Genomic DNA, 24,242 nt, shown 5'->3' on the forward strand with positions numbered 1-24,242 from the left:
TTTACAGAGGATATATGAAGACCGCTAATTTTTGCAGAGTACTCGCAGAGATATGACTCTTGTAAAAAAAAAAAAATTGAAGAGCCAGCAGGTGGCATAGTGATGAAGGCACTGGATTCCCACATGGCCCAAGGTGGTTTGAGCCCCAGACTCAGCAGTTTGAAAATCACTCCAGGTGTGTGTGTGTGTGTGTGTGTGTGTATGCATGCCCAAAATCCCAGGAGAAGATTGGGGGAGAAGGGGCTGCAGTGTGGCCAACTCATTGGGAGGTGATAGCTCACTTTCCCTCTCATTGTCTCTCTCTGTCTCTCTCCAGAGACAGTGCACATGCACTATGGCAAAACCATTAAAAAACAAGAAACAAAGCAGAACATTTGAGATACAGAAAGAGCCCCAGGGTGTGTGTATATATGTATGTATGTGGATGCACACACAGGTAGTTCCAGATCATATGAATGTATGAAATGTCTGCATGGATACATGTGAAAGTGCTCAGAAGTGTGAGATAAGAGTGGCATATCAGTAGCCATCTCTCCTTTAGGTCCATGTCCTCTGGGCAGCTTTCCTTTCCCTCTCCTCTCCTTTCCTCTCCTTTTCTTTTAAGTTTATCTTATTTATTTATTTATTTTTTGAGAGGTGTTTGCTATAGGGTGTGCGCACTCCCCAGAAAGACAGAGAGACAGAGAGATAGAAAGTGAGAAATCAACCCCCAGGGGGGATGGCCATGCAGCAATCCCTTCTCCATTCTCCTCTCGGGATCTTGGGCATGTACACACACACACCCGGCGTGAGTTTAAGCCATCGGGTCTGGGACTCAAACCACAATCGGCTACATGGGAGTTCAGCAACATAGCCATTATGCTGCTAGTCCCTTTAAGTTTATTTTTTAATCCCATGAATGAGAAGAAAGCCAAAGAGAGACATAAAGAGACACAGCACCCTCAGTAGGATTTTAACACTGATACCCTCCCCCCCCAAGTCCCAGCCAGCTCAGATGATGGGCATGCACATGCCCAGTGTTCTCAGGGAGGTCTCTGGACATGACCCAGTAATTTCCCATGTGGGTCGGCCTTAAAGAGCATCATGTTTTCCTGCTGTGCCACCTCCCTTCCCTGTCTTTTCATCCTTCTGCCCTTCTTTCCTTTCCTGTCTTTTAATGTTTCTGTTTTATTTATCTGTTTGCCAAAGGGAGTCATTCGAAGAAGGGTGTTTGTATCATGAACTCACATGCAAGTGTTTTCAGGCCCTAGTCTTTTCAGAAACCATCTTGCTGTCCTTGGATATCCATTATATTCCTGGAATTTCAAAGCTCAAAGAGCCTTAGACCACTGCCTTTGATAGATGGAGAAACTGAGGTCCAGAAAGTGAGTTAAATCCACACAAAGGCTCATAGCCATGAGGAGCAGTGCCTTGACCTGGTATCATGGTTCCCACTGGAGGGTTACGACCACTCTCCTAAGCATGGTTCCTCAATGGTCAGGGATTGGATTGGCATGGAACAGAGAATTGCTTAGGAGCCAGTGGGTACAAACCTCCCTCTCACCCCCACACGAAGGAGCTCTGCCCTTCTCTCCCTTCCCCAGAGACGATGGGCACTTCAGTCTTAGAATCTGTCCTTTGGGGGAATAGATGGCCTAGGGATAGTCATTGATTTGGAAGTGGATAAAGTTTTCCTCTGGTAGAAAGATAAGAGAGTGATCAAAAGCCAAGCTAGCATTGGCATGAGATGGACCAGATGCCACTGCCTAAAACCTTCTGTGGCTCCCTATTGCCTTCTGAGCAGGGCCTTTATTGTGCAAAGCAGTATCTGATCCCTTCTCCTTAGCTTGCACGCTTGCTTGCACTCTCTCTCTCACTCGCTCTCTCACTCTCTCTCTTTCTTTCAATTACCAGCTTCCACCCTACACTCTAGCCAGCATGGCCCTTCCCTAAGTGGGCCAGCCTCTGTCACCTCAATCCCTGTGCATCTTTGGGACACTATCAGCTGTTCCTCTCCTCTTTCCTGGGTAACTCCTGCTTGTGCTTCAAGTTTTGTTGTAACCCATGTTACCTCTGCAAGCTTTCCCTCGCATCTCAAGCCCTGGATAAATATGCTTCTTCTCTTACCCATCACCTGGGGAGGAACAAATAGGTAAGTATTTATCAGGGATCTGCATCTGGCTGCTTCAGCGCCCATCACAAATAATGGATGAATAACTGAACTAACGAACAAATAAACCTTACTCTGAGTTTCTTCAACAGAGCTGGCGAGGGGCTGAGTGTAAAGCAGAAGAGGGGAGAGTGGATAAGGAAGGGATATTTAATTGGAAGAATCAATGTATCTTAAGCCAAGACCCAAACTGCCACATGGAAGCAGCTTCAGGGCTGGGGTCTTTCCAAGAAACCCTGAATGGCTGCGTGTTGTTCACGGGCCTCGAGCTTGCTGGGCACGGAGGAGGGCTGGACGGAGGTGTCTCCAGCTAAATAGCTGCAATCTCGAGAGACGTAATTGCAGGATTTGAAGGCAACTTTTTCCATCTGCCTCTGCTGGGAGGGTGGGGGAGTGATCACAGGTCTCTGCGGAAGAGCTCACAGTGTCAGAGACAGCTGCGGGGCGGGTGATGGCTCCCAGTGCGGCTGCGATGGGCAGGGGTGATCTAAGAGAGCCAGGGAAGGGTGTGGAGAGAACGATAGCTCTAAGAGAAAAATGTAGGAGGGACAGACAGGGGAATGGGGCTGGAGGGTGGGCTCCGGGGATAAGAGACAGCAGCAGGCTGGTCTTTAACTCCAGGAAGCATGGAGAGAGGTGAGAATGAGGATGAGATTTCTGACCAAAGCTCATACTTCTAAGGGAAGCTCATGTCACTATCCATGGAACCTCGCCCACAGAAGATGTGTAGAAGAGCTGAGATGGCCAAGAGGTTGTGCTCTTGGAGTCTTGACTTAAACCACTGGGTTGCAATCCCAGCTTTCCTACTTTGGGCTGTGTGATCTGAAAGCTCTTTAACCTCCTTAAATCTCAGTTTACCCCTCTGTAAAATGGGGACATCTCCTGTACTAGTCTCAGGGACTCTCTGTCATAGTTATTAGGGTTAAAAATGTCCTTTGGGGGCCAGCAGATGGCATGGTGGTTAATGCGCTGGACTCCCAAGTGGCTGGCTGTGGTTTAAGTCTCAGACCTGGTAGCTTACATTCTCTCTCTCTCTTTCTCTGGTGAGTCCGCATGCCCTACAGGGAATTAAATAATAACAATAACAACAATAAAATTAAATGAATAATTATTTTAAAAAATGACTAGTTCACATAAGGCATTTATTACAGTATCTGGAACACAGTATGAACTCAGTAAAAGTTGACTAATGACTATTTATGTTATTAGGGAATAACTAGTTAATCTTTATTACTTATTAGCTTTATCAATAAATTAATATTATTTGTATGTTAAGTGTTATTATTTAACATTCTTTTTTTTTTTTGAGAGGTTTTTGCTGTAGGGCCCATGTGCTTGCCAGAAAGACAGAGGGAGACAGAGAGACAGAAAGCGAGAAATCACCCCCCAGGAGGGATGGCCACGCCACAATCCCTTCTCCTCCGTTTTCCTCTTGGGATCTTGGGCACACACGCACATGTGCCCAGCGTGAGTTTAAGGCACCGGGTTCGGGACTCGAATTGCGGACGACTACATGGAAGTCCAGTGACACAGCCATTATGCCAACTGCTGTTCCCTAACCTCTGTATTTTTCGTGTTCCTCCAAATGTGTGGTAGCTAGTAGATATCAGATCAATATGGCACAAATGAATGAATGGACAAATAAACAAATCAAGGAAACATGGGGTCAGCAGATGGCATAGTGGTTACATTGCTGGACTCCCACGTGGTCGACCACAGATCAAGTCCCGGACCTTGTGGCTTGAAACTCAGGCTGGGCACATGTGCATGCATGCCCAAAATCCCAAGAGGAGAATGGAGGAGAAGGAATTGCAGTGTGGCCATCCCCCCTGGGGACTGTCTCTCTCTCTGGTGAGGTCGTGTGCCCTAAGGCAAAAACTTCAAAAAAAAAAAAAAAAGAAAGAAAGAAAAGAAAAAGAAGTAAGGGGGCTGGTGCCAGCTCAGTAGTACAGTGATAAAGTGCTGCTCAAGAGAACCCGTATGCCACAGGGTGACTGAGACTCTAATCCCTGACCCAGTCAGCCTGGAATACGCCAGCCATGCATGCAGGTAGTCAAAAGCAAACACGCTGGCAGATTGGAGGAGGGTGATGTCGGTGTGACTAGGCTGTGGAGGCTGCTGCTTTCTCTCTCTCCCCCTTTCTCTCTCTCACTCTCATGTACCCAGGTTCTATCATGAATAAAGAAATTCTTCTTTTACTAAAAGAGGGGTGGGGAAGAGCCCCCAGGCAGAGTGAATGGCATGTGCAAAGGCCCTGGGGGCAGGTGAGCGAGCTTAATGGGTTATAAGAACTGAAAAGGGGTGAGACGGACTTGAGCAAAATGGGGGTGGGGGGAGAAGATAAGGTCAGAGAGATGGACAGGTGCCAGGTCTCAAAAGCCTTGCAAACCACAGCAAAGAGATTGCAAGTGAGGCAAGGTAGGAGCACTCTCTTAATACATGGCAAAGCCCCACGGGGATGTTACATAAGATCATCGTTCGCGATCTGTCACTAGCCTTTAGGTTTCTCCATCAGCAAGTGACATAATATCATCTGTCCTGCCACCCCTCACTCAGATATAATGAAAGGGTAACGTCTCCTTGTAGGTGACATCGCTACATGACAGCCCAGTATGCCCAGGCCTCATTGTGGTTGCACCAGGCGCTGAGGCTCTGGTTGTGCCAGCACTTAGACCGAGCTGAGCTATTATCAAAGGGGAGGGAGCTGGTTGCAGACTGTTCGGGAGCCGTGATGTATGGGCTATTCTGAGCCTGGTGGGAGGGAGGCTGGGAGAGGGGCTAGCCGGAAGAGCAGAGTTATTTCAGGACATTGCAGCTTGCAATTTGTAGCCCGAGTGTACAGAGCCAATCTGGAGAGATTGGAAGGGCCCAGAGACCCTGTAAGTTCTAGAAGGCAAAGGACGTCCCTAGATGGCCCCAGAAGGGACGTGGTTCTGCTGTAAGGTGGTATGGGCTAGGTTCTGGGAGCAGACAGGGCAGGGGTTGATGACTGCTGGGTGGCCTGGTGGTGCCCCCTGGGTGCCAGGTAGGTTGCTAAGCACCTTTTATGCATTAGCTCCTAGGTCCTCCTAGCTAATTTATGGCACAGCTCCTCGTTGACTCAAACAAATCTTTTTTACATTCTCAGTCTCCGTTTTGTAGTCAGTTAAACGGAGACCATACATCGCCTACCTTATGTGGTTGGTGTGAAGTAATATGGTGGGGGCTAAGGGGAAAGAGCGGCTGCGTTTGCTGTGGGCGAAGCACCGGGAACAAGGTGTACTCCTCATTTTACAGATGGGGACACTGACGCTCCAAGAGGTTAAGTGACTTGCTATGGTCCTGCTGCCATTAGAGGCAGAATCTGAGTTTTTGTTTTGTTCTGTTTCCCTTTTCAGTTTTTCCATAGGGCATGTGCACTCACTGGAGAGACAGAGAGGGAGAAAGTGAGAAATAATTCCCCCAGTGGGATGGCCATGCTGCAATCCCTTCTCTTCCATTCTCCTCTTGGGATTTTGGGCATGTGCGCATGTGCACTGGCATGATTTTTCAAGCCACCAGGTCTGGAACTCAAACTGTGGCCAGCCATGTGGGAGTCCAGTGCCTTAACCACTACACCCTCTGTGGGCCCCCAGAACCAGGATTCTGATCCTGCTCTCCAGACCCCAAGCTTCCTGGCTTGTGTTAGTCTCCCTCTTCCACATGATTCACGACAGAACGGGGCCATCTAATGTCTAAATGAGGTCACACCTGCAAGACTCAGCATCATGCTTGGCCTCATTAAAACTGTGATTGAGTCTGTACCAAATGACCAAACGTGTGCCACTTTATTCATATGGAAGGTCTTTCCAATCCAGCACAGGAACGAACTGAATTGGGATTTTGAAAATGGTACTAGTCACTTGGGAAAACAAAATAAAACAAAAAAACCTGGACTAAAATGTGCTTTTCCCCTTTCTTTTCTTTCTTTTTTTTTTTTCTTTTTCCCTTGAAGCAGGAAGAAAAAAAAGAAAAGCTACAATGTTAATGACGTTTATAAATAACGCTATGGCGTGCGCTCTCTAGAATAGTCCTAACAGACACGTGGGAAGGAGCTACTGTCCCCATGTACCTACTGAAGACACGGAGACCTGCTGGGTTAGTGGGTCATTCACTGTCACAGAGCAAACCAGAGAGGGAGAAGTGGCAAAACCCACCTGCCCCTTCCGGCTGTAGACCTCTTGCCCATGCGTCTTCTCAGTGAAGATTATGAATGAGACTTCACGGGAGGATAGCTTTCCCTGCTGAATCCATTCTCTCTGCTATGATGTGCATTAGGCTCTTAGAGGAGCCAGCTCCTTCCCTAATCTCAGTCCATCGGATTCAGGCAGAGGGAGCTTCGCCCCAGTTTCAGGGATGAGCACACAATCCACTCCTGGATATTCCAAGCATTGCATGACCATGACCACTGGAATAGATTCAGAGGTGGTCAACCAGCTATCCAAACTAGGCCGATCAGAGCCAGTGAAACCCAATTCTGGGACTTCCAGTGAAAGCATGGGAAGAAACCCTCACTTGTTAGAGGTTACTAAAAAGGATAAAAGTACAGAGCTCTAGTAGCTTTCCTGAAACCCCTAGAGGAGAGAGTGCCTAAGAATGGAACCAATATCATGGAGAATAATGTTAAGCGTGTTAAGTGCTGGAGAAGATGTGGTAAAGGGGGGACACTCCTACACTGTTGGTGGGAATGTAAATTGGTCCAACCACTGTGGAGAATGATATGGAGGTTCCCGAAAGACCTTCAAATAGAACTACCATATGACCCAGCAATTCCACTCCTCGGTATCTTCCCAAAGGACAGGAGAGCATTCAGTTGGAAAAGTGCTCGCACAACTATTTTTGTTGCAGCCTTATTCATGATTGCTAAGACATGGAACAAACGCAAATGTCCACAGATGAATGGATTGAAAAATTGTGGCACATATACTCCATGGAATACTATTCAGCCATAAAAAACAACAAGGCCCTGGAATTTGATAGAAAGTGGACAAATATGGAAGATTTGTTGCTGAGTGAAGCAAGTCAAGTTATAAAAGAGAGACACTGTACGTCTCCACTTAACATATACCGGCTGTCTGCACTCTATGGTAGATACTGAAAGACCGGAGAACATAAAAGCATTAAAAACTGTAATGGACACTAGAGACGAAGTGGAAAGAGAGTGTGGGAGGGGAAAAGCATAGGAAAGGAAATTTGGGGGAAGACGGAGAGGTAATATGCTTGTGGGACACAGATTACATTTTTTATCTGTTGATGAGGATGTGTATAATAGTCTCAACTGGGCTGGACTGAGGTGTATATCATGCTGAGTAAAGTCTCTTCACAATCTAAATGATGTATAGCGATTTAATGTATGAATAATAATTTTAACATTTTTTAAAAAAGAAATGAATAGAGGGATCATATTGCTTAAGCTCCTGGATCCATCTGGACCTGAAGCCATTCAACTTTTTCTTGTATGAGAACCAACACCTCCTCTTTATTTCCAGAATCACTTTAGTGTGGTTGAAGTCTCTGGTTAAAAAAAATGAAGAGTCGTAACTAATGCAATCACCCTCACCATCCATAACAAACTTTAGCATGGGTCTACAAAGCGTAGGCACTTCAGATACCTGAAAAAGGGTGAAGAACATGCACAATGCAATCAGGCGACCGAGTGTAGGGCCGACCGTTTCTACTTTTTTGTTGTGTGGCTTTGATTAAGTTACTTTTCCTCCTTGTGGCTTATCTCTACAGGTGGATAATAACAGTCCCTGCTTCACTGAATCATTGGGGACTGTTAAGTGAGATACTACGTGTCTAAGGTTTGCAACTACGTGTCTAAGGTTTGCAACAGCATCTGGCACAGAGTGTTCAATAAAGGTTACTCTTTTTTTTTCTTTTGAGAGAGACTTTTGTTATAGGGTGCATGCACTCGCCAGAGAGACAGAAAGCAAGAAATCACTCCCCAGGGGTGGGGATGGCCATGCCATAATCCCTTCTCCTCCATTCTCCTCTCAGAATTTTGGGCACACACACACACAGGCCTGGCATGAGTTTTAAGCCTCCAGCTCTGACCATGTGAGAGTTCAGTGACAACCATTGCACCATTACACGCCTGATGTGAGTTTCAAGTTGTGGGGTCTGGGACTCGAACCACGGTCAGCCATGTGGGAGTCCAGCGATGTAATCACCACAGTATCTGCTGATCCCAATACAAATTACTATTGGGAGGTGGAGAAGAAAGAAGCTGGTTTATTCCAAACCGTAGACCCGTGTACGAATCGATGTGTTAGTCCTAAAATGAGCCCTGTGGGCACTGCCACTTATTAGATCTCTATGCATGCCCTGTATGATGAGGAAGTGTGTTGTCCTCATTTCATTGACTACAAAACTGAGACCGAGAGAGTCAAAGCGGTTTTCTCAAGACGACGCAGTCAGTATATGACTGAGCCAGCAGCTTGCCTTTCTAAGACCGTGTCTTCCACAGAACGCGCTTCCCAAACTACAAAACCTCAGCGGCTCACACAAGGCCGAGACGGATTCTTGCTACTTATGTGTGTGTTTCCTATACTATTATTATGATTGTTCTTGAAATGGACTTGCTTTTTAACTTAATACAGTTAATTAAAAAGGAAACTTCATAGCGCAATTGTGAACGGAAAATGAGCATCTGTTCATAAACAGAAGACAGCCTTACAAATGGAAGGGATGAAAACAAAGGGACGTTATTAAATTCTAGCTCTACACGGCTACCTGCCCCGGGCACTGAGCCCGACACCTGCTCTCTCTTTTGTTAAGAAAGGAAGATTAACAAGTGTTGAGAGGTGTTAAGAACACGGGAGCCTCAAACGGAGACAACGCTTGGACAATCGGAAGGAAGAAAATGAATTGAAAGAGCAATCCCTTTCTCACCGTGTAATTTCATATTTCATGTTGTGTCCATGGGGCCACATACAATCTCTCAGGAAAATAATAATACAGGGCCCAAACTTTGCAAAACATAGCACCCCCAAACTCCAGCTTCTTTTTACCTAGGACCCTCTACACCACACAACATCCCTCCCTCCCTCTCTCTCTGTCTCTCTCTCTCTCTCTGTCTCTCAATAGCTGGATATTCTAGGGAGTCTCTATGTTGGTATTTAGTTTAAATTAAGTGAAAGAAAGGAAAGAAGGAAAAGAAAAAAAAACAAGAAAAAGTATTTATTTATTTATAGACATTTTTGCTATAGGGCACAAACACTCGCAGGAGAGAGAGAAAGAGACAGAGAGACAGAAAATGAGAAATCTGTTCCAAGGGGGGTTGGCCACACTGCATTCCCTTCTCCTTCTCCTCCATTCTCCTCTCAGGATTTTGGGCACACACGTACACGCACCCAGCATGCGTTTCAAGTCTCTGGGTCTGGGATTTGAACCACAGTTGACCATGTGGGAGTCCAGTGCCTTAACCACTATGCCACCTGCTGGTCCCAAGAAAAAGCCTTTAATTCATGTGGGTCTTTCCCCCGTGAGTCTTGGGCAAGCTGAACTGCATACTGACACATACACCTGCCCAATTATCACCAGGCAGACGCCCATGAAAGCCAGCAGTTCTCCTCAGCTGAAACTCAATATCTTGTCCCTCTCTTTTGGATGAGGCAACACCCAGCCACTGCTACATGAGACGTGGACATCCACATAACCAGGGTGGCCACAGTTGCCACGGTGATTATTCTAAACAAGGCAGGTGATGCCATTCCTTTTGGGAGTGTGGCATCAAGAAGAGGAGCTGGGCACATTGCAGCTGATTCACACTTAAGCAGAAAGACTTCACATTGATCCGAATAGACTCTCAAGAAGCAGAAAGAGGAAAATGATAAAGAAATCCTGGCCGAGCTCTGACATGGTACACATTGGCTGTGTAGACATGGGTAATTCTGTACAAAACCAGACATTCCAAATGCCTCTTCCCGAACACCAGGGGCTTGTCTGTGGTCACCTAGATAATCACAGAAGTGTAGACGGACTGAGGGCAGAGGGATTATTGGACATTATTAATTATTAGGTAGTTGGGAGAGTTATGACATATTTTCCTTTGTTTTCCTATGTAAAAATGCATCAGGACTTCCCAGACAACCCAGTCCATTCCATGTCCGACTATGCCGTAAAGCAGCATTTACCAAAATGTGCTCCATCCAACACTGGTCCCGCCCTACGTTAAGGTGTTTGAGGCCAGCAGGTGGCATGGTGGTTAAGGTGTGAGTCCTGGACCTGGTGCCTTACTTTCTCTCTTTCTCTCTCTGGTGAGTGCAGGAGCCCTACAGCAAATTTAAAAATAGTAATTAATAAAATTATTCTTAAAAAAAGTTGTTTGCTCCTTTATCATGGAATAAGGATAGACTTGTTTCTCAAGTGGGACTGAGAAACACGAGGTTAAACAAAAAGAACCAGGTTTTGTTACTGCAGGATTTTTTTTTTTTTTGAGAGGTTTTTGCTATAGGGTGCGTGCGCTCGCCAGACACAGAGAGACAGAAAGTGAGAAATCACTCTCCAGGGGGGATGGTCATGCTGCAATCCCTTCTCCTGCATTCTCCTCTCGGGAACTTGGGCACGTACGCACATGCACCCAATGTGAGTTCCAAGTCACCGGGTCTGGGACTCGAACCGCTGTCGACTACAAGGGAGTCCAGCGACATAGCCATTATGCCAACTGGTGGTCCCTTGTTACTGCAGGACTTATCAGAGTCTCTAATATCTTCAGTGCAATGTGAAAGCCCAGGAAGAGAATGTATTACACAGCATTTCTCAAAACGTTTTGGCTACAGAACCTCTGTTTTGCGATCAACCAGGCCAATAGCCCATGGAGCACTTTAGAAAACACAGCCCCGTGGGGTAATCTTGGCTGAATACCTCTGATGAGAGGAAACTCCTTCCTTCCACTTGCAGGAAGCTCTGGTGGCTAGAAAAATCTTTTCAACTGAGAAAAGACAACTTCCTTATAACTTGCACCCTTGAGTTCCATTTCTGCTCCCTCTGAGACACATAATACCTCTCAGTCTTGCTTTGTTTGTTTGTTTTTTTAAGGTTTTTGCCATAGGGTACATGCACTCACTGGAGAGAGACAGAGAGAGCGAGAGGGAAATGGAGAACTCACCCACCATGGGGATGGGCACACCGCAATCCTTTCTTCTCCAGTCTCTTGAAAGAGAAATTTGTAACTCACGCCGGGATTTTGGGCACACATGCACGTGTGCCTGGTGTGATTTTTCAAGCCGCCGGGTCTGGGACTCGAATCACAGTCACCCATGTGGGAGTCCAGCCACGGTTCTTAACCACTATGACACCTGGTGTGCCTGAGCCTTTCTTTTTAAAATAAATTTCCCCCATAAAGTAGGAGTGGCTCTGGCCCTAACTGTCCCAGGGCCAGGAGGATTCCACAGGGTATCTGGACTTTGCAAATGGCTGAGCGAGGCAGATGTGTGCGCTATCATCCACACAGCGGTTTCACAATCTCACGTAAATACAAAGAGTTCAGGCGGAAATACGAGGAACCAGCCATCTGGAGATGGATGACCTGGACCAGGCTTTCTCCACCTTGGCAGCAGTGTCTTGGGGTCTGCCCTGAGCATTGCATGATGTTTAGTGACATCCCTAACCTCTATCCACTAAATGCCAGTGACAGCCTCTAGCTGTGACAACCAAATACTTGTCCAAACACCGCCAGATCCCCTAGGGTGGGTGGGGGTAAAACTGCTCCCAGTCGAGAACCGCTATCCTAGGTTAGCAGCTTCTCTGTGACGGCAGAGACAGTCTGTGTCTTCGTCATCGTCCCCCATGGTAGTGACACATGGCTGCTCAGCACTTGAAATGTGGCTAGGGTGACTGAGGAAACCAATTTTTGATTTTAACGATAAATAATCCACTTAGTAATAAAATTACAATTTTTATTCATTTGTATATTTAAAAGCCCATAGATGGCTGGTGGCTACCATATTGGACAGCACGGTTCTAAAAATATAATTTGAGCTTCTTGTGCTGCTCCTGGTGCTGCCTGTGTGATCGTTTGGTGAGGACCTGAGACCTCTTTTGCGAAGCGGCAGCTGAGGAGACTCCGGTGCTCGCCAAGGCCAACGATAAAGCCCAAGGAAGGAATCGAGACTGAGAACAACGATCATCTTAATTTGAAGGTGGCGGGGCAGGATGGTTCTGGGGTGCAGTTTAAGAGGAAGCGGAGTATACCACTTAGTAAACTGATGAAAGCCTATTGTGAACAACAGGGTTTGTCAATGAGGCAGAGCAGATTCCGATTTGATGGGCAGCCGATCAACGAAACAGACACACCTACGCAGTTGGAAATGGAGGCTGAAGATGCAATGGGTGAGTTCCAACAGCAGACAGGAGGTGTCTACTTGTCTACTAAAAAGGGAACCTGCTACTTTACTCCAGAGCTCTGTTCTGACAGACCAAGAATACATTCTCAAATAGAAAACCGCAATTTGGTTTCACCACATCTGACTACTGCAGTATGGTCTTCTCTACACTTTCATTTCCCTTCCTCATTCCTTTATTGTACATAAAGTAACTGGTGTATGTGCACAAGCATACTGCATTTTTTTAAACTAAATGGCCAATGGTATATTTTGATTGACATCAAATAGAGATAGGATGGGGGAAAATACTGGTTCTGTGAAAATACCCCCTTCTTCCACTAGTGGCCTGCTCAGTCAGCTCTTATCTTTATAGTCCAGTAAGTTATTTTGCTCTCACTGTTTTAACAAAAAGGAAAAAAAAAAAACCCAACAACATAAAAATCCTTGCATACCTTGTTTGATTGGAGAATTTTAATGTTTTTCATTTATCATTGTAAAACCAAGGACAATTTTATAATTTTTTGTATGTAGCTGTTACATGTAGGGCAATCTGCCTTTAAGTAGGGGTAAATTACTCTTTTTTTAAAAAAGAATCTTTTATTTATTCATTCATTAATTTTAATTTGACCCGAGAGAGACACAGAGAGAGAGAGAGAAAGAAAAAGAGGGTAAGTGAAAAAGCAAACCACTAGGTCAGGAACTCAAACCGTGGTAGGCCACGTGGGAGTGTCCAACACCTTAACCACCACTCCACCTGCTGGTCTCTGGAGGTCGAGGGTGGGGGTAAATTACTCTTAAATTGAAAAAGGAATCCTAGATAGTTTTCCATTCAAGTCAAGCATCTTGTTGTTTAAATAAACTTGTTTAAATATATATATATACACACATATACACACATACATACATACATAATTTGAGGCCCAAATAGTCATTTCACAGATATTTGTTGAGCACTTCTTAGGGGCCAACCAACATGCCACATACTGGCTATCCAGGGAAAAAGGATGGGCATGGCTGTTGTTCTCAGCAAACTTGTAGACACTAACAAATATGCTAGATAAAATGAGTGCTTTGAGCTTGTGTGCCCAAAGGCACCTCCCCTGCAGGCTGTTACTTTGCCTAAAATGCTGCCATACGCATCCCATTGAATTGCAAGGTCTCCAAAGGACAGACATGGGGGCAAGCAGATGGCATCATGTTTACGTCGCTGCGTTCCGTTCCTACATGGCCAACCACGGTTTGAGTACCAGACCCAGTGGCTTGAAACTCACATCGGGCGTGTGTGCGTGCGTGCCCAAGATTCCAGGAGGACAATGCAGAGAAGGGACTGTGGTGTGGCCATTCCCCTGGGTGGTGATTTCTCACTTTCCCTCTCACTGTCTCTGTCTCTTTTTCCAGTGAGTGTATGTGCCCTAAGGCAAGAACCTCTTAAAAATAAAAGAAAAAAAGACAGACAGATATGGTACTGCGAGAGAAAAATGTATGAACGCCCATTGATGAATTGAGGTAGATTTGTTAACGTGATTAGCTACACCAGGAAAACCAATCCCCAAGAAATCCTTGGAGGCAGAGCCCTGTCTTGCTCAGTGTTATCATCACCTGAGCCTGCCACAGTGCCTGACCCAAGCAGGTGATCCAGAACAGATTCGAGGCACTCAGTTAAAGATGACGAAGATGCTGAGAGCCATATTAAGCCAAGGACTACTGCATGAGCTGACATTCTTGCTCAGAATCCCAGGGTCCAGCATATCCCAGGGTTCAGCATAGAACATCTGCTTAATAAATATTTGTCCACTAATGAGTCCAGGGAAGGGGTCAAGAAGGGTCAAGACACATGTCATCGTCTGGGAGATATTGCTCACGTATACAGACTACATGATTGGTCTAGATGAGAGAGTTTCTAAATGGAGCAGTTGGTTAATAATAACAACAGTAATTACATTACTACTTGTATGAGCTGAACGGTGCACCCCCCAACCCATATATTGAAGCCCTAACCCCCAGTACCGTGGAAAGTGTTCGTACCTGGAGACAAGGTGTTTGAAGAGGTAATTCAGTTAAAATGTGGTCATTAGGGTGAGCCCTAATCCAATATGACCAGTGTCCTTGCAAGAAGAGATTAGGACACAGACATGCACAGAGGATGTGAAGACAAAGAGGGAATGCAGCCATCTGTAACCCAAGGAGAGAGGCCGCAGAGAAACCAAAGCTTTGACATCTTGATCTTGGACTTCTAGCCTCCAGAACAGCAAGGACAAACATTTCCGCTGTGTAGACCCCCTAGTTTGTAGCATTTAGTTATGGCGGCCCTAGTCAACTAACACACTGATGCTCACTTCAAACATAAACTCTGGGGTTGGCAGGTGGCATGGTGGTTAAGGTACTGGATATTCATGGTTTGAGTCCCGGACCTGGCAGCTTGCCAGAAAGCTTTCTCACTTTCTCGCTCTCTCTGTCTCCCTCTGTGGTCAAATTAATAATAATAAATAAAATAATTATTTAAAAAACAAAACAGAACAACAACAAAATCACCAAAACCAACATAGGTTCTGTGTTAAGAGCCCTGCATGCATTCTTTTATAGTATCCAAGCCTGGTGCCCTTAAGTCTATCCTCCACTCCTCAGTCAGAGTGATCCTTTCAGTGGATGGCAGGTCATCTGACTCCTCTTCTCAAACCCTTGTTTTCCATCTCACTCAAAGAATAAATCAAAGTCCTTATAATCACCAAAAAAAGAAAAAAACACACACACAGGGACCAGCAGTTAGAGTAATGGCTATGTCACTGGACTCCCATGTAGTCGACTGTGGTTTGAGTCTCGGACCCCGTGGCTTAAACTCACGCCGGGCGTGTGTGCATGCGTGCCCAAGATCCCGAGAGGAGAATGGAGGAGAAGGGGTTGCGGCATGGCCATCCCCCCTGGGGGGTCATTTCTCACTTTCTGTCTCTCTGTTTCTCTCTTTCTGGAGAGCACACATGCCCTATAGCAACAAACTCTCCCCCCAAAAAACAAAAAAAGAAACAAAAAACAAACATACACACACACATACACACACGCACAAACAACAACAACAACAACAACAAAAAAAACTAAAGAAACAAAACTCCCTGCACAAATTGGCCCCTGTTATCTAATTCCATCTTATTTCCTTCCTCTTCTCTTGAATTGCTCCCACCATGCTGGTCAAGTGTGTTCCCACCTCAAAGCTCTTGCACCTGCTGACTCCACTACCTGGGATGCTTTTCTCCCAAACATCCCCTGGATTGTTTCCACGCTTTCTTAGGATCTTTGCTCAAATATCACTTCATCAGTGAAGTCCTCCTCGAACACCAGAGGTAAAGGGGTCACCAGGGACCCCTACCCGATGAAAGGCTTTCTCAAGCCCCTCTGCCATGACTCGCGTTTCTCCTTAACATTCACTACCCTCTCCTGTATTATGAACGTACTTGTGCACCTGTCCAGGGTGTCTCTTCCACTAAAATAAGCTCCAGGAGGGCAAAGACTTTCACTGACTGCTACCTCTTCAGCTCCTAGAACAGCGGCTGGCACACAATAAGAACTCAATAAATATTTCCTGAATGAATGAATCACACCTCTGTGTGCAACTGTTAGTGTCTTCCCTTTACGGGTCAGTGAAGGTAACACATGTCCAAGATCAGAGCACACGTGAGAGCTGGTGGTGGGATCTGAGCCCAGTTCTTCTTTGCCTCAAATTTCCAGGCTCTTAAACACAAGGAGGGACTCAGAGAACTCTGCAGTGGGAAGGTAGGGAGGGTCTCCCCAGAGCTCAGAGTGCATGCACATTCTCATTTTTCTACCTAGTGCCTTCACTCTCATCACATGGACAGGCTGAATATGCCTCATGACTTGATTTTAGGAAGAAGAAAGGTAAGGGTCCCTGGGAATTGGCATCCTCCAGCTGACGTCATGGACTCAGCCCTGATCTGGGGATGGGTTAGGGAGACCTGGATGCAGGTCCTGGCTTTATGACATTCTTTGGGTGATTCAGAGTGAGCTCCATTATTGCTAGGAGACCTAGTTTCCCCACGTCACAGGCTGTGGTGCGGGTAATAAGAACATTTGGGGGGCCAGCAATCAGCAATTAATGTAATGGCTATGTCACTGGACTCCCATGTAGCTGACCACGGTTCGAGTCTTGGACTCAGTGGCTTAAACTCACGCCGTGCACGTGTGTGTGCATGCTCAGGATCCCAAGAGGAGAAAGGAGAAGAAGGGATTGTGGCATGGCCATTCCCCCTGGGGGTGATTTCTAGCTTTCTGTCTCTCTGTCTTTCTGGCAAGCACATATGCCCTATAGCAAAAATCTCTCCAAAAAAAAAAAAAAAAAAAGAACATTTGGGAAAGAGAAACTCTGAAACCTGTAATAAGCCATGCACACATAAGGTGTGTTACTTCTCAAGCGATGGAGTTTAAGCATTTGTCTTTCCTTCTCTCTGTCTCTCTGGCGAGAGCACATACCCTATAGCAAAAATCTCTCTTAAAAAAAATAAAAACCATTAAAAAAAAAGTAACTACCATATCATCAGTGTTCTAGATCTTTCATGACAATTGGATAATGGAGAGTGGATGCACCATGGTGAAATGGAAAACAAACATACAAACAAAACACAGTAACACACAGGCCCCAAAGAGACTTGGGCCTGATCCTGGTTTTGTTGCAAACTGACTGTGGGTCCTTGGTCAAGTTTTCCACCTTCTCTGAGCCTGAACTGCACGATGTTGAGATGAACCTCTGAATCATTTATGAAAATCATCTGTGAGAAGTCCATTAAGCGCTAGGTGTTTCACTGGTCTTCTCACTTAATCCATACAATGATTCTTCCAGGGTGAGCTGATAACTTGAGACTCAGACAAGGGAAGTGACTGGCTCAAGGTCAGAGAGTTGGAATTCGAACCAAGAGCTCCAAGCATATTCCAGGGTTCTAGGGTCCCTTCCAGCTCCAAGAGTCTCTGGAGGAGCTCCAGTGAGTCCGTGGCTGAGAGGTCAGACTTGCACATTCCTCTTCCTCCCCTTCGGGGCCCATGGCAAAACCTCCTTGGTGAGGGTAGAGGTAGGATGGCAGCTTCCCTTTCACTCTGTCCAGGTTGGGCTGAGAAGAGATAAACAGGTCCTGAAAAAGAGCCCTGGATAATTAACAGTACCCAAAGCAGACCTCCTTTCCTCATCCGATGGGTGGTGGGAATTGTTAATTATTTTCTTTATAAAAATAATTACTCCCAATCAAGGCAGGAGCTCTTCAGAATTACAGCTCATTAGCTACGCATGCCTCTTTGGTGTCATAAAAAGGTCACATGGTGCCGATGAACATCACAGGCCCCTGGAACCAGCATTAGGGATAATGGAGTCTGCGTTCCCAGGCGATTACCAGCAGCCGCGTGGACTTGACTTCTGTAATTACTGATGGAGAAGCAGGGCGTGTCTGTGTGTGTGTCTGGGCAGAGGGCAGCAGTGACAAAGGTCTAAGAGTTCCAAAGTCTGGCTCACAGCACGGTCTGCCCTTTCTTCTTCTGGAACGGAGGCATTTTCATCAAGGATGCAGCTAAAGGTTAAGTCAGACGGAATAAGCCATCAGATGCCGGAAGTGGGGAAGGGCGGGAGATGGGTCTTCTTTGGAAAGTGTGTCAACGTGAGAAGATTCCTGCATAGGGCTTCGGGAGTCTTTGGGAAGTCCTGAGCTTGCAGGCAGTTCTGGGGGCAAATCCAGTTCTGTAACAACTGCAGCAACTTTGGGTATGTCCACCTATCAGCCCCAAGTCCCTACATCCCTGTATCCTTGTCTGGCGATGGTACGGACAATGACAGTTATGTTTATCTGCTATGGGTCAGATCCTGTTGCAAGCATTTCCTCTGTATCGATTTGATCTTTGTGAGCAATCTGGTGAGGAAAGGGTGAGTTTCATCCCCATTTCACAGATGAAGAAACTGAGGCAGCAAGGTCATTAACTCACCCAAGGTCACACAATGACAGAGCTACTGAGTTTGGGATCCAAATCCAGACATTCTGGTTTATTTTTTATTTATTTTAATTTTTTCCTTCATGGGGGCAAAGAGTCAGATGTAGAATTTTTTAAGTTTTGCTGTAGGGCGTGTGTACTTTCCAGAGAAAGAAAAGAGAGAGCAAGAGAGAGAAAGTGAGAAATCCCCACCTGGGGAGGGAGGCCATGGCCATGCCACAATCCCTTCTCTTCCATTCTCCTCTTGGGATTTTGGGCATGCACATACATGCACTTAGCATGTTTTTCAAGCTGCCAGTCCAAGACTGTACAGGCAGCCATATGGAATCCAGGACTTTAATCTCCACACCTCCGGCTGGCTCCAAAAGGGCTTCTATTCTAGGGGATGGAAAATAGCCGCCCTAGTGTCAGGAGTCCAGGGAAGGTCCCCACTAATGGGTTGTCAGAGGCACGGGGAGAAGCCAAGGACATAGCTCTGAGTGTGTGTGTGTGTGTGTGTGAGTGTGTAGCTCGTTATTCTCTATACTTTTTCCTTCCCTCCCTGTGTCCTCGCTCCCTCTCTCCTTACGATTATGATTTCTGGTTTACATATATTCAGTACATGTCTTTATGGGCTACTGTATATATACATATTTTTTTTTTAGTTGCCAGAGGGCACATGTGCTCACCAGAGAGATAAAGAGGCAGAGAGACAGAGAGAGGGAGACAGCATTTCTAACAGGCATGGTCATGTTGCAGTCCATGTTCCTCCATTTCTCTGGCCCATCAGGTTCCAGCCATGTACGTACATGTGCCTAAAGTGTTATTCTACCAGTATCAGATCTCGAAATGCAGTCGGCCATGTGGGATCTGATCCCCTAAGTACTAGGTGATGGGACCAGCCCTATTGTGTTTCTTTTTAGGTTGTTGCCATAAGGTGCATGTACTCGCCAGAGAGATAGACATAGAGAGGGAAAATAAGAAATCACTCCCCCTCGGGGGGATGGCCAAGCTGCAATCCCTTCTCCTCCATTCTCCCCTTAGGATTTTGGGCACACATGCCCACACACCCAGTGTGAGTTTCAAGTCACTGGGTTCAGGACTCGAACCACCATGGTCCATGTGGGAGTCCAGTACTTTAACCACCTGCTGGTCCCTACAGTATGTTTTTTTTTTTTAAAGCATGTAGATAGTGTATAATAATCAAATCAAGGACATACTTATTTCATCTTTTTTCTTTCCCCCAGAGAGATTTTTGTTATAGGGCATGTGCACTCACCAGAGAGACAGTGACAGAAAGTGAGAAATCACCTCCTCAGGTGGGTTGGCCACGTTGCAATCCCTTCTCCTCCAGCCTCCTCTTGGGATTGTGGGGATGCACACACATATACATACCCAGTGTGAGTTTGAAGCCACCAGGTCTAGGATTCAATCCATGGTCAGCCATGTTGGAGTCCAGAGAAGTAACCATTATGCCATCTGCTGGTCCCCATCTCATCTTCTTTAATATTGAATATGACATTTTGTTGTGCACATTTGGTAATATAATAGTTCTAATAGGTTTTCTTTTTAAAAATGTATTAAATGGTCCAAGTTATTTACTCTGCTCTGGGGTACCATCCCATAACCCCTTCCCTTTATTTACATGCATTCTTGTGCCCATTAAAAATTTTCTCACGCACATGCAGCACCTGGTACCAACCACTCCGTGAGGCCCACGCTCTCGGGGCCTTCAGTCCCCACTGTAGTGTGGGCACTGTTACTGTTCGCCGTTTCTTGGTTTGGGCCCCTCCTGTCTCCCACCATCTGTCCCCCTCTCTGTCTTCCCAGCCTCCTCTTTCTGTCTAACTCTCCCCTCCCTTTTCTCTAACGCTGTCCTCGGTCTCTCCCGCTCCTTCCTTCCCTACCATGGCTCTCACGACGACTCTCTCACACCCCTGCATCTCGGGCTCTCTGTCTCATTCTGTACTTGCTATTCTTCCATTTCTTCTCTCACCTCCCTCTTCCCTCCCTCTCTTCTCCTTTCTTCTCTTCCCCTTTCTCCACCTGCATCTAGCCCTTCTCTGGCTCTTGCCTCCTTCTCCTTCTTATCTTCCATCACCTCCTCCTCTCCTCTCTGCCATTTGCTGCTGTTTGTGAGGCTGCCAGTGTCCTTGGTGGGCGGCACATCACACACATCAGAGGTCCGAATCAAATCAAACGGCAACTGAATTACACTAATAAACCAATTAAATGCCATTCAGAAAGTAATCTCCATAGCATCCCTCATAGTTATTGCAAATCTTGTTTCTCTGTTGCTGCCGTCTCGGTTCCCTCCCCACCTTTCCTTTCTCTCTCTCCTCTGACTCGCCTCTTTCTTCTCCATCCTCTGACCCTTTCTCCATGGGTCTCCTATCAGGCCTTGCTCAGAACTCTCTTTAGCTCACTGACCCCATGTACCCATGAACTGAGTGCATTTCTGTGCCTCAGTTTCCCCGTTTGGAGGGGGAGTAATATTACTGCCTCTCATGGAATTATTATGAGGATCAAATAAGCCTTAGGGATAAAGCTTTATAGGATTCCTGGATCACAATGAGCAATCAATAAAGAGTAGCTGCTGTTACTATTATTGTTCTCGTCACTGTTTTTCTTACTGCTATTGATGCAGGACAGATGCCTTTTCTTCCTCCCACCCACTCTCTCTCCATCCCAGGGAAGTGATAAGACCCATTTCTGACCTTCTGTCTTCCTCATATTCACACCTCTCTGTGTGAAACTGGGCGTCCCAATTGGCCAGAGAATAGAAATAACTAGGACGGGGTTTATTGGGCTGTGGGGTCACTGCTTACAGGGGCAGTAAGTGCTCTGCATGTTTCTCCCCCACATTGGGGGCTGAGGGGTGACAAGTGCTCTCTCTCTCACCAGCCACATCTAAAAACGTAGTTCTCCAGTTCCAGTTCCAGGATTTAGTCCCCGTAACAAAAACACATGTCCTAATCCACCTTCAGGCCCAGGCTGCATTTTCTACTGCAGCTGACTCGAGTTTAGCATTGGATATTTATGTCAGTACTTTGTTTTTCATTTGGTTATTAACCTCCCATGTTGGTTTTTGTTCTGAGAGAGTGTTTTTTTGTTCTTTTGTTTGTTTGCTTTTCTCGAGAGATTTTTGCTATAGAGCACATACACTTGCTGGAGAGACAGACAGAGAGACAGAAAGTGAAAAATCACCCCCTGGAGAGATAGCCACACTGCAATCCCTTCCCCTCCATTCTCCTCTCAGGATTTTGGGCATGCATGTACATGTACCCAGGGGTGACAAGTGCTCTCTCTCTCACCAGCCACATCTAAAAACGTAGTTCTCCAGTTCCAGTTCCAGGATTTAGTCCCCGTAACAAAAACACATGTCCTAATCCACCTTCAGGCCCAGGCTGCATTTTCTACTGCAGCTGACTCGAGTTTAGCATTGGATATTTATGTCAGTACTTTGTTTTTCATTTGGTTATTAACCTCCCATGTTGGTTTTTGTTCTGAGAGAGTGTTTTTTTGTTCTTTTGTTTGTTTGCTTTTCTCGAGAGATTTTTGCTATAGAGCACATACACTTGCTGGAGAGACAGACAGAGAGACAGAAAGTGAAAAATCACCCCCTGGAGAGATAGCCACACTGCAATCCCTTCCCCTCCATTCTCCTCTCAGGATTTTGGGCATGCATGTACATGTACCCGGCATGAGTTTCAAGCCACTGGGTCTGGGACTTGAACCACAGTCAATCATGTGGGAGTCCAGCACCTTAACCACAACACCATCTGCTGGCCCCTAACCTGCCTGTGGTTGTTTACATACCACATTGATGGGATGTCCGAACAGGATTGAGGGGGCTCCTGGGATGTGGAACTTTCAATGCTAAGCTACAAAAGTCCTACAACAATGGCTTCTCAGTTGGCTTCCCTGAGCATTGGTTCAAACTTTGAAGTGATGTGTGATAGACCAGACTCCTTAACTACTACTAGTAATGATAACAGTAAAACGTGAAAACGATAGGACACTTGAAACACCAACAAGCTAAAAGGGCTGCTCGATAGTGCAGCAGAATCATGCTGCTCGAGGGAGGCTGAATCCACATGGAAGATCCTGGTTTGGTTCCCTGGTCCATCTGTACAACCCAGGATCATGGCAGCCTGGGACAGCTGGTATGGGCCATCTGTGTCACAAGATCCTGTTGAAAGCACTTTCTCTTTCTCTCACTGTCTCTCACCCTCACGAAAGAAAGAAATAAACTAGAAAAAAAAATTTTTTTAATTTGCCAGTGGGCACATGTGATCACCAGAAAGAGACAGAGACACAAAGAGAGAGGGAGAGGGAGAAAACACTCCCATATAGGATGTGGTCAGGCCACAACTTCTTCATTTCTCCATCCTGTTGGGATTTGGGACACACGTGTACATGCACCTGGTATGTTTTTCAAGCTACCAGGCTTGGTTTTTGAACTGTGTAATCAGCCATGTGGGATTCAGCTGTCCTAACCATTGGGGCTGGCTTAGAAAAAAAAAAAAAAAGTTTTGTTTTGTTTTTTAAATAGAGAAGAAAGCTGATGTTACCCACAATCCCATCACCCAAGGACAACACCAGTTAGACTCTCCAAGAGACCCTGTGTGTGCTCCAGAGCAGGCTGCTTACATGGACTACACGTAAATGGTACCTCCTTGGTGCTGTGCTGTTGGTCAGGCCATGACATCACTGATCCGGTCTATTCCCTTGTGCTCCAAGGAGAGCAGGGGGGAAGTTCATGCCAGAGCATGGGGTGTTGGTGCTGTTCATTGGCGATGAAAAGTAATTTTGATTCAACTGTTAGAGCTCCAGCAAGGAAGGATTAGATAAAGCTTGCTGTGTTTGTGCGTGGTCACATCCCTGATGTTCTTTATTTCTTCATCTTCCTGTTCAGTGCTCTGGCACTGGGATGTGGAACTGAAGTGGGTAAGACTTCTCTCTCTTCTTTTAGAGAAATTTTTGCTATAGGGTATGTGTGTTTGCCAGAGGTACAGAGAGAGAGAAGGTGAGAAATCACCCTCCACTCCTGGGGGGATGGCCACACCACAATCCTTCTCCATTCTCCTCTTGGGATTTGGGGCACACTTGCACATGTGCCCAGCATGAGTTTCAAGTCACTGGGGCTAGGACTTGAACCACAGTCAGCCACAAGGGAATCCAGTGCCTTAAACACTATGCCACATGCTGACCCCAAGACCTCTTAATCAGTGGTGCTACACATCAAGGGAGCAACTGGACATCTAGAGGCCAATTCACAGGCCAGGTGGTGGCACTGTGGTAACGTACCTGGTCCTACATGGGGGAAAGTCCTAGGTTTGCAGCCTGTGACCTCAGCATGCTGGGTGCATGAATGAGTGCCTGTGATATGAGCCAGCGGAGACTGGAAGTGGAGTGTGGCATGGAGAGCTTGTGGGGAGTACCCGTCTCTGTCCCTCTCTATCATGAAAGAAAGAAAGAAACATTAAAAAAATTAAAAATAGGGCAGCCGGGCCTGCGAGGCCAGGCCTGCGCGGCCGCGGGCCTGCACAGCCGGGGCTCTGCTCCGCATTCCGCAATCCGACGTGGGCCAGCGAAAGGTCGCCATCCTTCCTTTCTCTGGCCAGGTGGGCGAATGGGAGGTGGCGCTGGGTCCCGAGCACATTCGCGCGCTGGGGGCTGGCGTGTGGCCGCTGGGCCAGTGCGTGGCCCCGGGGCCTGAGCGTGGCTGCTGGGCCTGAGCGTGGCCACTGGGCCTGTGCCTACGCATGGCCACCGGGGCTGTGCGTGGC

General features: G+C 46.5%; 1 protein-coding gene across 1 annotated transcript in view; it reads right to left on the reverse strand.

Moving 5' to 3' along the window:
- Positions 1–24,242, reverse strand: part of SRRM4 (serine/arginine repetitive matrix 4) — a 218,808-nt gene that overhangs the window by 114,304 nt on the left and 80,262 nt on the right. The window lies entirely within an intron of this gene.

This window comes from Tupaia chinensis, unplaced genomic scaffold (genome assembly GCF_000334495.1).
Source record: "Tupaia chinensis unplaced genomic scaffold, TupChi_1.0 Scaffold000320_1, whole genome shotgun sequence".
NCBI lineage: Eukaryota > Metazoa > Chordata > Mammalia > Scandentia > Tupaiidae > Tupaia > Tupaia belangeri.